Below are 14,728 nucleotides of genomic sequence, written 5' to 3'. Positions count from 1 at the left end.
GGATGGATAACACAATTAAATTCAGAGACTTCTCAAGGTGGAAACAAAAAGTTACTCTTTATTACAATCTCGCAAGAAGAGGCATCTACTCCTCCAGTACACTACCAGCAGGAGAGAGGCCAGGCACAAAGGACAAAGCAAGGTTATATATCTTAATGTAAACAAGAAACTACCACCCCGCCACTATCCCTTATTCCCATTGGCTGAGAGGCGGGATTTACATTCTAGGCGCGAAAATCTTTCCCATTCCCATTTGCTGGGAGGCAGGCTTATATTCTAGGTGTGAAAATCTTTCCCATTCCCAAAGAACAAGGAAAAAGGGTATAGCCAATCCAAACATACATGTCTTTATTTAGTATACCTAATGCTGACGTGGCAGTGGCGATCAGGAGGGAATTTTTAGGGCCGAATTCCTATAGGTTTAGATAATTTAAGCTTATGGCCTGTTCGTTCTCTCAGAGCCTATCTCTAGTTTCGAGACAGTCTTTTCATCACCACCCTGAGAAGTTTTCACAGAGGTTATATCATTCAGAAGGAAGGAAGGAAAAAGAAATGAATCCCTAAACAAAAATCTGTATGTTATTTCTTCTAGAACTCTTTCAGAAAAGAGCCTTGACCATCATCCTCTAGCCTACCTCCATAGTTTTTCTATTTCCTCTGAAGCCTTCTCAAATTTCCCTTCAATCCCATAGCCTTTACTCTCTAGGAAGCTACTATTGTTCGGTCATTTAAGTCATGTCCGACTCCACGTGAACCCATTTGGGCTAAGCCTAGACAAATAACTATAGAGACCTATGCCCTACAAACTTCCAACAGCCTTACAAGCACAGGAGCCAATTCATTATACTTGACAGAAGGACAAAGAATTACAGCTATTTGCTGTGTAATAAGACCAGAAAAGTCCTTTTTACTGGATGCTGACATTTTACAAATAGCTTTGAAAACCAATCAAGTACTTTTGAAATTTGGACTAATTATTTTCAGCTGATCTATGCCACGGAGGGGAGGGGAAAACTCTTTAATGAAATGTCAAAATATTATTTAAGAAAGTCTGAAACATTTACAACCAGACTAAATTTTCTCCATTAATTAGAGATAAAAAGTGAAATGTTCTTTTCTTTAAAAACAACATAAAAAAGGGCCTCTTAAAAATGACAACTTCACAAACATGAATGTGATTGCTTTATCTCTATTTTTCTTTGTTACCCTAATGGCCTTATTTCTTTAATATGCATTTGCCATATTGGATAGTTCAGTGTAATTCTTAGGATAAGGGGTTGATCTGACTAGCATTTCAGCTTTTTGTTAATTTAAGCTAAGTAATGACGAATCTCATTCTTTGGTACCAAAACACATGGTTCAATTCTAATCCTACATATCTTTGTGAACACATACATGCTCATTTAATAAAATAAACTCTTTAGCAGACTGTAAGATAGATGCCTGAGGCAAAAAAAAAGAAAAGAATACATTTAACATGTTTCCAAACCAAAAATAAACCTTTTCATTTTGAATTACCAAACCACACCACGAAAAAGCTTACCTTATTTGTGTACGTCGAAGATTTTTAAATCAAGTAAGTACTGTTACAATATCAGGTGAATGGAAATAAATCAACGGTTCAGTAAAGCAGTCCATTCAATTCCACAAAAACCATCCTGAAATGTGAAAGAAAATATCATTTAGATACATCGGAACATGTTTCAAGTAAGACATAAATAAAACAGTACTAAATCAAGCACCAGGGAAATCTAATAATGACATGTAATACAGAGAAACCTCATTAGCTTACAGTAATTGGTGTAGATATAACAAAGAAAGGCCCAGAGGCAAGCCTAGATAAAGGAAGGTTTTTCAGAATTTTCAATGCTGTGGTCAGCTTCTCCCAGAAATGCTCAGAAACAGGGAAGGTTTCCTTTCCAAAGATGGAATCTTAGGTCTGTGCTCTTCTACTTAAAGGGAAGTAGTTATGCCTCTCCTTTCCTTCCCAATGAAGTTGTCTCTTCAAAAAAGTCCAATTTCAGCCAAATAGTGACATCTCAGCCTCACACTCTTGCTTCTCCGTAACTCTGAACTCTATATGCTCAACACCAAGTTCATGCTCAGAAGAACTGGGTTTAATTCTGGGCACCAGGAAAAATACTGACAAAGTGGAACTCGTCCAGAAGAGGGCAAATCAGGATGGTGTGAGAAATTGAAAGCCTGCCATAGGGGGATAATTTGTAGGCCTAGAGAAGACTTACTGGAGACACAATCATTGCCTTCAAATATTTGAAGGACTGTATTGGGTTTGCTGTGCTTGGTGCCAGAAGGCAAAATTAAAAAATAATGGGTAAGACAAGCAAATTTTGGCTTTAAGAAGGAAGTGTTGTCACAATTACTGCTTTCAAAAAGAAAAATGGCCTTTGGAGGCGCTCTCTTCTCCATCCTTGGTTGGGCGACCAATTGTCTCTAAGATATTGTGGAGGAAAATACTACTTCGTATATTGAATAATAGTGTCTGAGGTCCTGTCCAACTCCAAGGTTCCGTAATTCTATTCGAGTTCTGTACACCAAGCACTTATCCATACCAAACAAATTAGTCTTTAGTTAAAATATATTTTTGACCATGCACTAATTATTTCTTGCATATTAGTGGTATCCCCCTAACTGCTTAGTAAGTTTTTTGATTTTGGGGTCTTGTATTATGTACCTAAAACAGAAGCATAGAAATACAAGTTAGTTGTTTTTTTTTAATGTGTACTTTATAAATAGAGTAAAATAATGTAATTTCCCAAAGTTAATTTTTTGACAAGTTTTATCAAATGGAATTCAATCAAATAATGGTTAGCAATTCTTTTTAAATTCAGGTAATACTTTTGTTATAATTACTTCTGAGTTACAAGGTATGAGCTAAAAAAAAATAACTAAAACTATCATCAAAACCCTAAAATTATTTCAATATTTATAGAATACCCAACAAATTAATTCTTTTTTTCAAGCAAAATTGCATATCTTTGAAGTTTTTTCTAGTTTTATTACATATGAATACTATTTATTTTGACTTTTTTTTGAAAAAAAGTATTGAATTCTGAAAAAATCTCTTACTTATAAACATTTATGCTTTAAGCTAAAGTTTATTTATCAATCTACACTTTTTCCCTCCATTTGGAGAGAGGTTAAGTACAAAGGACTAGCATAAATATTGGTAATATTATCTACAGAAATCTGAAACCTCTGACTTAACCTAGCTGACGAGTGTCTAGGAGTACCTGGAACTAAAATTCACAGGCAGATATTCGAAGGCAAGTATATCTTTAATAACATAAGAAATGTCATACAGCATCAGATCTATCATCTAGTTCAGAGTTTTAACTATGACAGAATTAGCAAGTAATATGTCACAAAGCACAATGGTGGCCCCATATTATCAAATTTAGACTACAGTTATCCCTTCCACATCATGGGGGATGGGGGGACCACTTCTACAACCTGGAAACTATGCACAAATTTTTTTGGCCTTCCCTTCGTACCAGAGAAGAAGTCTGAATTATTATGGTATTAAATGATAAAATATGTTGATATTATACAATACTCTACGTATATTTTATGCATTTCTGAGTTTCTAACCTTTTTCTGTGTCATCTAATGGCCTTTGCATGTCATCTGCAGCTTCCACAAAACTCCTCCAAAATTTCCATTTAATTTTTTATGCTGACCTGAAATATATCCAAACCACGATGTGGAAAGCTGAGATGTGGAAGGGATAACTATCATCTCTTGTCTTGTACTGTTTAAACAGTCAGCTAATTAGGTACACAGTCAAGAGTTAATATTTGCAGACATTTTTTATATAGCCTTTCAGGATCTACAAAGCTCTTCATGTATACTATATCATTTGATCCTTGCAACACTCTTATGAGATGAGGTGCTACTGTTACTATCATCCCCATTTTACAGATAAAGAAACTGAGGCACAGAGTGTCAAAGGTTTGTTTATGATCACACAGCTTTTTATGTGCTGGGGTGGGATTCAAACCCTAGGTCTTTCCAGATTCCAAGTTCATCATTCTTGCCACTACATTGTGTCATTTATTAAATATATTTAAATTTATTTATTTAAACATTAATTTACTAGTAACAACTCATTTATAAAATTCTTTAAGGTTTACAAAGTGTACCCATGACAATAACCCCATGAGGTATTTACTTCCCTAAAGTCAGAGTGTCAGAGCCAGAATTCAAACCAAGGTTTTTCTGGACTCCAAATTCAACACTCTTTCCATTACACAATACTAAAGTCAAGGGGTTGGGAGTGGGGGGGGGGAGGAGGAATACTATGGAGCACCTGCTTAGACCAAACGTTCTTAACTTCTTTTCTGTCATGGACCTCTTTGTCTGGTGAAGCCTGTGCAAAGGAAGCCTCCTTCTCAGAGGAATGACTTTATTGAAAAATTCTTAATTTAAGTAAGTGCAACATTTCAGTTAAGGGCTAGGTGAAAATAAAGATGTCATTTTTTTCTCATCCAAATTCAGAGGCTCCCTAAAATCTTCATATCCCCTTCTCTCTACCTACATGGTCACCACACTAATCAGCCCCATCATCCCTTAATCGGCCTCTCCCTTTTCAATGCATCTTCCACATAAATGCTAGTGACTTTCCTGGAGCACATCTGACCATGTCAGTCCCATACTCAATAAACTTCAGTGGCTCTCTATTCCTTTTAGGAGAAAATATATTAAGTCATCTACTTGGCCTATCAAAACCTGACCCAATCCTATCTTTTCAGTCTACTTATCACACATTACCACCTTTCACACACAGTAGAATCCAGCCAAATGGGCTTTCTAACTGTTCTTTCCACTTCCTCTTCTGGCTCTGTTTCTTTGAATGGTATGTCCCCAATGCCCTGAATATCCTCTCTCCTCACCGCTGCTCTTAGCAACACTAACTTCCTTCAAGGCTTAGCTTTCTCCAGAAGTCTTTCCTCTCCCCCCCGTCTGTTATTGCTTTATTCTCTAAATAAATCTGGTATCTATTTTGTGCATGTATGTGTATGTGTGTATATATATATATCTATTTGTATGTATGTGTATGTGTGTGTACTGTGTATATCCATCCCCATGGATAGAAATACATAGACAAATAGAGAGACAGAGAGATAGATAGAGAAAGAGATAGAAAGATACATAAATACACATAGATACATAGATAATCTCCATCCATCGGCTTTCCTCCATTAGAATGAAAACTCTTTGAGGGCAGGAATTATTTTAATTCCTTGTATCCTCAGCACCTGGCCCTATCCCTGGCACATAATAAATACTTAATAAATATTTGTTGAGGGGTAGCTAGGTGGCACAGTGGATAGAGCACTGGCTCTGAATTTAGGAAGACCTGAGTTCAAATGTGACCTCAGACACATAACACACTTACTAGCTGTGTGACCCTGCACAAATCACTTAACCCCATTGGCTAGCCAAAATAATTAATTAAATAAATACTTATTGATTTAAAAAACGTTAAATATTTATCATGTGATATTACATTATAGTAACCTGTGTTCATCTTATCCCTCTACTAGATCCATGAGGACAGGCATTGTGTCTTACATTTGTCAAAAACAGGTAAAAATAAACAGAATCCCATTTATCCATCTGACCCTTAAGTCTTGGCTCCCCAAAGAGTTCTTCTATTGCCAGTCTAAGCACTGACTTCATAAACAGCACGGCTTACAGTATGGCAGACGAGGCTGGCCTGGCTTTGCAGAACTGTGAATACTTAACTATTGAATTAGAACAACTAATTCTTCTCCTACCCTTGCTCTAGCAAATGTGAGTCTCTAATCTACTTTAAATCAGCTGGCCAGCCAACAGAATTTAAAATGAGTCGAGTCCACAAATCAAAAAAGCCTTTCAGTTAGAAACTGTGGCTACTCACTTTGAGTGATCTAATATAATAATTTACAGTTGTTGTTTTTTCCTAAGTATTATTTATACCATGAATAACTAAACTAGGTATTATTTTTAAAAAGTGTTGATTGTAGTTTGTGAGCGGCCGAACGGTGCAGTGTAAACAGCCCTGCTCTTCATTACCTTTTACTATGTGACCTTGGACAAGTTATTTTATGTCTCTAAATCTCAGTTTCCACATCCATAAAATAAAGGAGTTGGCCTAAAAGCAGCACCTAACATTGTATAGCACCTTTAAGACCTGGGTTCAAATACTGTTTCAGATACTATCTCAACGGATCAGGAGGAGTCTAGTTTTGAGACCCTTAGCGTCCTTGTCAGGAGACCCGGGTTCAAGGTTATCCTTAATACTTACTGGCAATCTGTCTGACCCTGGGCAAATCATTACTTTTCAGAAGTAGGCAGACAAAGATCTGCGTGAGCAGAGGGTATTTCTACATCAGGAGTTCTCTATAGCAACGAAATCACAGGTCTTTTCTCCCTCACCTCCAAATATTAGATTCTCATAACAATACTATAATTTTAGGGTTAAGGAAACTAAAACTCTGATGAGTGACTGACACTGAGCTATTAAACTAAAGCTATTAAACTGAACTTTCCCCTAAACCACCCTTTCTAGCTCTGAATGTGGCAATCCTCTAACCATCTGGTAGTCGCTTCACCTCTCCGCACCTCACCTTCCTTATCTGTAAAAATGAGAACAGTTATCCTACCTATACCTCTCAGGGTTTTGTTGTGAGAAGAACATTTTGCAAGTTGTCAACTTTAAGAAAAATGAACACCAATAGCATTGACGTTTGGTTCTCCAACACTGTTTATAATAAACATGACTCTAAAACAACATGTTTCCCTTTCATCAGTAACACTGCTCCTTACTTTAGTAGCTCTGCCAAGGGCAAAGTATATCGTTCACCCCATAACCATGAACTTACTACTTTCTATACCAAATTAACCCTCCTGTCCTGCCCTCTTGGGAGTGTCTCCCCTTACTGTGAAGTTGAAATGTCAGTAAAGAAATATTACCTCAAAACCAAGGCCACTTTATCAGTGAATACAACTGTAATCCCATGGCAAAAAACAAATAAACAAAAACTCCAAACAGTTCCGGATGTCCAATGTCCGTCCACTTCTCCTACACAATGGATACCTAAATCTAAACTGCAGGAGAGTGGCAGCACAGCCCTCCTATATATAAATATTTTATGTGCAACTCATCATGAAATTCTAGATGAATATATAGTTGCAGAAAGTTTGCAATCAGCTGGTTGCACAAGTGAACTTTTTTTCAATAATACGGAAAGTAAGGCCATTTCATTCTACTGGAATCCCCCTGAGTTAAGAGCTCAGAACTTTCCAAATGCTTTTATTATTTAATTTTCTTTCCTCTCAAAATTCCATAGTTGTACAATTGCTGTCCTTTGGGGAAACCAGCCTGCAAAATGAATGCCAGACTAAGTGGTTGGTAATTGGGTCACAAGAGAGATTGGTGATGTTCATTTACAGTTAATTCATAATCACTAAGAGGACAGAAGATAGTACAATGGATGGAGTGATGAGCCTAGAATCAAGAAGAGTCATCTTCCTGAGTTCAAATCCGGCCTCAGACACTTACTAGATATATGACCCTGGGCCAGTCACTTAACCCTGTTTGCCTTAGTTTCCCCATCTGTAAAATGAGTTGGAGAAGGAAATGGAAAACCACTTAGGTATCTTTGCCAAGAAAACCCCAAATGGGGTCACAAACAGTTGGACACGACTGAAATGACTGAACAACAACAGCAACAAAAATAGGACAGAAGATCATAAATCTATATGCAAAGAATTACTCTGTCTTGCCCCAAGTCAGATTTCTTACAGGAACTCACTGGCTTCTTAAAAAAACAAACAACAAAAATAAGACAGGAGAACATCCCAGCACAATTAAATATACTTTATTTTTTATTCATGGAACACATCTACAAAACCTTCAGGTCTCCCAGGACAGCTCGAGGCTGGGAATTGGCTGAAAGAAAACCAGAAACACAAAAAGAAAACCCTTTTGGCAGTGAGGGTGCAAACAACAAGGGATCATGCTGAGAAGAGGTGTTCCACAATGATTGGTCATTTCGGCCTAGGGAAGGAAGGAATGCTAATTGGCTGGCAATTCTCTTCCAGTGGGCCAACCTTTTCATAAGGAAGTTGAGAAACATTGGACGGAAGAAAGAAAAGGCAATAAGGAAGAAAAGCAAGGGAGAGTTTAAAAAAAAAAAAGCAGTGTTGGCACCCCAGGCATTGGAGAAGAGAGCTAGCAAAGAGAGAACAAGTACATAGCAATGGGGCTGTGTCTCAGCCAGTCCCTAATGATATTACTATCTTTTTATTAATATTAATAATTAATAACAACCCTTATATTATTATAAATTTCCTTTTTATAAATTTAATTAAAGCCACAAATTATTATAAAAATTATTGTGATTATTATAATAATTAAAATTAATGAAAATAATATCAATAATTAATTAACAGCTTCTCCATCTGTAAAATGAGAAATGAGGCAGCCTGGGTGGGAGAGGGGTGTGGAACAGGTGATGGGTAAGGTATCTTCTAACTGTACAATTCTATGCTAAGCTCAAGGCACGTTAGTCACAGGAGGGTGGTTGTTCCACAATTAGACATTAGTATAGCTTACCCTGAGGAAACAGAGTGTCTGGTAACACTGACCTGCCTGTGTTACCTCACAGAAACAAAATAAGGCCCATATGAACTATTAGCATTAACAACAATTATTACTATTATTATCAACATTAAGTTATTCCGCCAGAGGGAGGAACTCTGAGTGCAAATTGAAGTATAACTGTCTCACTTTTTTGGGGGGGGCTTTTCTTTTTGTAATATGGCTAATATGGAAATGTTTTGCATTATTTCACATGTATAAATTGATTTTATTTTGCTTGCCTTCTCAGTGGGTGGAGCAGGGGTGGGAAAGAATTTGGAACTCAATTTAAAAAGAAAAGAACGTTAAAAATAAATAAGCAATAATGTTTAAAAACCATCAAATCATTATCAATATTAAATAGCCAGCATTTGTACAAGGCTTTAAGGCTCTCTCGTGACAACTCTGAGTTATCTTCTGATGATAATAAAGAATCTCTCCATTTTTCTTTTGGAATTTCATTTTTTTAAAAATGTTTATATATTTTTCCAATTACATGTCAAAACTATTATAATGAAGAATTTCTAAGTTTAGAAGGAGCAAGTTCTCTTCAAAATAATCTAGCATAAATGCTTGAAGTGATGGAGGATAGCTAACCAATTTTTTTAAAAATTCCCTTGTAATCCCTAAAAATAAAAGAATGAAATTTAAAACTCTGGAGTTTTGACTTCAAACCCATTATGTAGGTAAGCAGAGTAGGACAAAGGAAAGAGCACTGGCTTCTGAAACGGAAGACCTGGGTTCAAATTCCACTTCTGACACCACTGTGACCTATGCCAGTTTGAGTCTGTATCCTCCCCTATAAAATGAGGATGCACAAGACTGCTTTCAAGATTCCTCCAAATCTACTTCTATATCCTTAAAATAGCAAAGATGATAAAAGATGCAGTAGTCGACACTAGAAGGGCTATGGGACATTAGCCACACTAAATAGAAGAGCAGTAAACTGGTCTAACCTTTCTAGAAAACCTTTCTTGACTAATTCCAAAATGCTCACTACTGAACATACACGCCAAAGGAGTTTAAAGACAGAAAGTTTTCATGTATATCAAAAGTCATAAGGCCAGGGATGGGGACTGGACCTGTGATGTCTTTAGCGTAGGGAGCTAAGAGTGGAGAACTTCTAGTACCAATGGTGCTTGGAGCTTTTCTGCAAAGTATCGTCTAGGGATTTGCTCAGAGTAGTAAGAGGTTAAGTGATTGCCTTGAGACACACAACCAGGTATGTATTCTGAGGCCAGCTATATCACACTTCCTCTATATTCATAATTTTGTGCCTTGTATGCAGTAGCAGAACACTAGAAATCAAATGGATGACCCATTGTGGTATACTAGAGGTACTCGAACTTATTTGGCCTACTACCCCCTTTAAAAAAAATTACTCAGTATCCCCCTGAAAATCTACTTGCTTTAATCCGTTAACTTTTTTTAAAATTTGTGTCTTTTCAAAAAATATAAAATATATATATTTTTAAAATGATGCATCTTATGGGCAGCTAGGTGGTGCAGTGGATAGAGCACTGGCGCTGGAGTCAGGAGGACCTGAGTTCAAATCCAGTCTCAGACACATGATAGTCACTAACTGTGTGACCTTAGGCAAGTCACTCAATCCCAATTGTTTAGCCGAAAGAAAAAAAAATGATGCATCTTAACTTTAACAATTTATTGTAAATTTGTGGGGTTTTTTCTGCACTGAAATTTTAAAGACACAATATTGCATCACGTAATTATATAATATCATACTATAAATAAATCATTACACACATATATTCCTGCCAGTGCATGCTAGACTTCCTGGCAATGTGTGACAATGCGTGGCAATGTGTGACAATGCATGACACACTCACCTGCCAACACTGGCTTGTTAAGACCTGTCAGTGGCTTGACCACTGATCAGTTATAACTTGCATTTTTGCGTATATTTGGAAAATAATGTAAACACTATGACATTAACTTTCTTACACAACAGATGAAACACGTACGAACGGTTTCTCAAAATTTTCTTCTCTCTTCTTTCCTTATGCTTCCACTACCCCCTTATTTTTATTCAATGCCTCCCAACTGCACCCAAGGCTACTACAGCCCCCCTGGATTGTTTCAGCACCCCTTAGGGAGCAGTATCGCCCTCTTTGCCAACCTATATGTGTATGCGATACAATACCTGGCAGTATTATTGTGCCATAAAAAATAACAAACATAAAGAATAAGAGAAACACAGGAAACATAATATGAACTGATGCAAAAAGAAGAAAAGAGCATCAGGAGTACAAAGTACACAATGACTACAATAATTAATTGAAACAACACTAAAGGGCAGCCGAACTCAGATCAAATGCAAGTATCAGTATGGGTTCTTAAGAACCATTATGGGTACTGATGTTGGATAAACTGTCAGAGGCATCTCTGTGACTTTATCTTGTTTATTTATTTTCCTTTGTTACTGAGAGGCTGTGTGGTCAGAGTACTGGGAAGAGATTGTAAGAGACAGTAAAAAAAAAAAGAAAGAAAGAAAGAAAGAAAAGAAAAAAGGCACCAACCTATTTTTAATGATTGTTTTTTGTACTCACCCTCCATGAACCAATAACAGTGAGTGAGAACATATCAGATGGAAAGGTAAGTGCAAACTGTGGGCTGTGAAGTGTGTCACTGTTATCAGTGTAGAAATCATTGAAAATGTTTCATGAGGAGTGCATACCAATCAAAGGAAACTGGTGGGAATAGAGAAGGAGAGGATGATTTTTCTAAGGGTTTGGGAGTGGGGTAAGAAATCTTTCAGCCTTTGATTTAGTAACTCATGTTGCAGAGTGACCTCTACGTTGTCAAACTCCCCAGGAGGGCATGCTACACATGCCTTCACATTCCACCTTTATGAGAAAGAAGTAAATTACCGAAGAGTATATCAGCAACAGGGCCTTTTGGCACTAAATTCACTATACATTCATCCCTCTGTCCCTGGTATGCTACAATAAAAAGATAACGGGGAAAAAATTTTTTTAATGAAAAGAGAATGGGAGTGGAGCCAGAAGCAGCTAGGGTTCAAGTACTAGCTGCCTTTGCTACTTACTACATACCTTGGGCTAAGTAAACTAACATCTATAAGCCTTGGTTTCCAATTCTATAAAATTGTGATAAAATTGTTCAGCTCAAATCCCACAAAAAGGCAAGAAATCCTTCCCAATCACACTTTTTTTCCACCCTACTGCCTTTACTCTGGTATCACCTCCAAAATCTACCTTGTAAATATCTGGTGTATATTGTTTTCATGTTGTCTCTCCCATTAGAATGAGTTTCTACTTGACACATAGCAGGCACCAACAAAGGTCTGCACAGTCAAAGCTATGGTAATTCCAGTATATGGCTGTGTATTCCAATATATGGCTGTGAGAGCTGGACCACAAGGAAAGCTGAGCCCCACAGAATAGATGCTTCTGAATTGTGGTGCTGGAGAACACTATTATTTTTTTTTTTTTGGCAAGGCAATTGGGGTTAAGTGACTTGCCCAGGGTCACACAGCTAGTAAGTGTCAAATATCTGGTCTTGAACTCAGGTCCTCCTGACTCCAAGGCCGGTGCTCTATCCAATGCGCCACCTAGCTGCCCCCTGGAGAAGACTTTTGAGAGTCCCTTGGATAGCAAGGAGATCAAATCAGTCAATACTTAAAGAAATTAATTCAAACTATTCAGTGGAAGGACAAATACTGAAGCTGAAGCTTAAATACTTTGGCTGAATGATGAGAAGACAGGACTCAATGGAAAAGACCCTGATGTCAGAAAAAATTGAAGACAAAAAGGAAAAGGGGACAACAGAGGATAAGATGGACAGTGTCATGGAAGCAATGAACATGAGCTTGGACAGACTTCAGGAGACAGTGGAAGATAGAAGGGCCTGGCATGTTATAGTCCATGGGGTCATAAAGAGTCAGGCACTACTAAATGAACAACAACAAAGAAATACTTAATGATAGCTAACAAATATATAGTATATTATAGTTTGCAAAATGCTTCACAAATATGTCATTTGATCCTCACAACAACTTGGGGAAGCAGGTGGCTATTGTTATATCCATTTTACAGATGAGTAAACTGGTAGTGTGCCCAGGGTCACACCTCCATCTGGAGGCTGAATCTGAATTTGGGTATTCCTGATTCCCAGTCCAGCCTACGCCACCTATGAATTGTCTGATCTCTATGTCTTGATTCATGCCATTCCAGCTGGGTGGAATGTCTTCCCTTCTTCTCTCTACCTGTTAAACTCTTACTGATCTTTCAAGGACCTGCTAGAATTCCACCTCATTTTCTCCCTCCTCTGAAATGTAGGAATTTTATATGAGCTAGTTAGTCTTTGGACAAATCTGAGGCCCAGTCAAGTTAAATCTGGGAGGGTACTGTAGCCAACAAGTGATGGTTTTTTTTTTTTTTTTCAGCTGCCATCTCTAATGAAGACAAGTCATGGAAAGGTTGAAATAGATAAGTATGGAAGGATTATAATCTATATAGATGGAAGGAGTACTCAGTTTGAGTACTCAGTTTGATAATGTCACAGAATCATAAAGTACTCTCAGCCATCTTTTCATGTGTACTGTTTTCTCTCCATCAAGGTAAAGTCTTTGAAGGCAGAGATCATGTACTTGGATCCCTTACACCTGATCTTCTGTGCCTTGCACATAATAGGCAATCATTCAATATTTATTTGCTTGACACTATCAATTTTTAACATTTTCAAATTTCGGGGTGGTAGAAGAGCAATTTCTGATTTTGGATTTTAAGTAAAGTATTTGTTAGCCATTCGCCTCCCCCTTAAAAAGGAGGTGGGGAACAGGGCCAGGGAGGGGAGGCAGAATTTGGTATTTATATCTCTTGCTCAAAATTTTGTGTTTTCCCCAAGACAAATGGTCAGTCAATCAATAAGCACTGATTAAGCACTTATAACATGCCTAAACACCAGGGATACAAAAAAAGGGAAAAACATAGCTCCTTCTCTTAAGACTTTCACTTTCTAGGGGCAGCTAGATGGCGCAATGGATAGAGCACCGGCCCTGAAATCAGGAGGCCTCAGACCAAACACTTGACACTTACTAGCTGTGTGACCCTGGGCAAGTCACTTAACCTCAATTGTGTTTAAAAAAAAAAAAAGACTTTCACATTCTAATGGGAGTGAAAATATGTGCAAAAAAAAAAAAAGTACATACACGATACATGCAGTATAAATGAAAGGCCATTGTTTGGTTGCCATTCTTTGTGATAACTTTAGGATAACTTCAACTATCTTGAGATTCTTAAAAGGAAAACTAGGCCTTGAAATGTCATTAGGAGAAATGCTGGTTAATAAGGTGAGGAAGCATGGGATAGTAGAAAGAGCACTGGCTCTAGAATCAGAAGCCTTGAGTTCAAATCCTGCTTCTGACGTTAGTCATGGGATCTTAGGAAAGTCTTGGAATCAAAGGCAGAGAGGTGGCACAGTAGAGAGAACACTGGACCTAGAGTTCAACTCTAGCCTCATTCTCAAATATACAGACAACTGAGTCAAATCTGTGACAGTATTAGTCATTCCCCAATTGCTAAATGGTCAAAGGATATGAACAAGCAATTTTTAGAAGAAATCAAAACTATCTAGTCATATGAAAAAATGTTCTAAGTCACTATTGATTAGAGAAATGCAATTAAAACAACTCTGAGGTACCACCACCTCATACCTATCAGATTGACTAACATGACAGAAAGGGGAAATGACAAAAAGCTATGACAAAAGAGAAATGACAAATATTAGAGGGGATGTGGAGAAATTGGGACACTAAGGTACTGTTGGTGGACTTGCGAACTGATCCAACCATTCTGGAGAGCATTTTGGAACTACGTTCAAAGGTCTATAAAACTATGTACCCTTTGACCCAGCAATACCACTACTAAGTCTGTATCCCTTAGAGATTAAAAAAAAAAGGAAAAGGAAAAACACTTAAATGTAAAAATATATATGTAACAGATCTTTTTGTAGTGGCAAAGAATTGAAAATTGAGGGCATGCCCATCGATTGGGAGATGGCTGAACAAGTTGTGGTATATGATTGTGATGGAATACTATTGTGTTA

At 37.4% G+C, this 14,728-nt stretch overlaps 1 protein-coding gene across 2 annotated transcripts in view; it reads right to left on the bottom strand.

Moving 5' to 3' along the window:
• Nucleotides 1-14,728, bottom strand: part of KANK1 (KN motif and ankyrin repeat domains 1) — a 253,086-nt gene that overhangs the window by 164,097 nt on the left and 74,261 nt on the right. For both annotated transcript variants that reach the window (XM_027839287.1, XM_027839288.1), the window contains exon 2: nucleotides 1,544-1,658. The gene's annotated coding sequence lies outside the window, so the exon portion shown is untranslated. The remainder of the gene's footprint in view (nucleotides 1-1,543; nucleotides 1,659-14,728) is intronic.

This window comes from Vombatus ursinus, unplaced genomic scaffold (assembly GCF_900497805.2).
Source record: "Vombatus ursinus unplaced genomic scaffold, bare-nosed wombat genome assembly UNPS02014832.1, whole genome shotgun sequence".
NCBI classification, from domain to species: Eukaryota; Metazoa; Chordata; class Mammalia; order Diprotodontia; family Vombatidae; genus Vombatus; species Vombatus ursinus.
The sequence above is the reverse complement of the archived record's forward strand: the minus strand, read 5'-3'. Positions and strand labels throughout refer to the sequence as shown.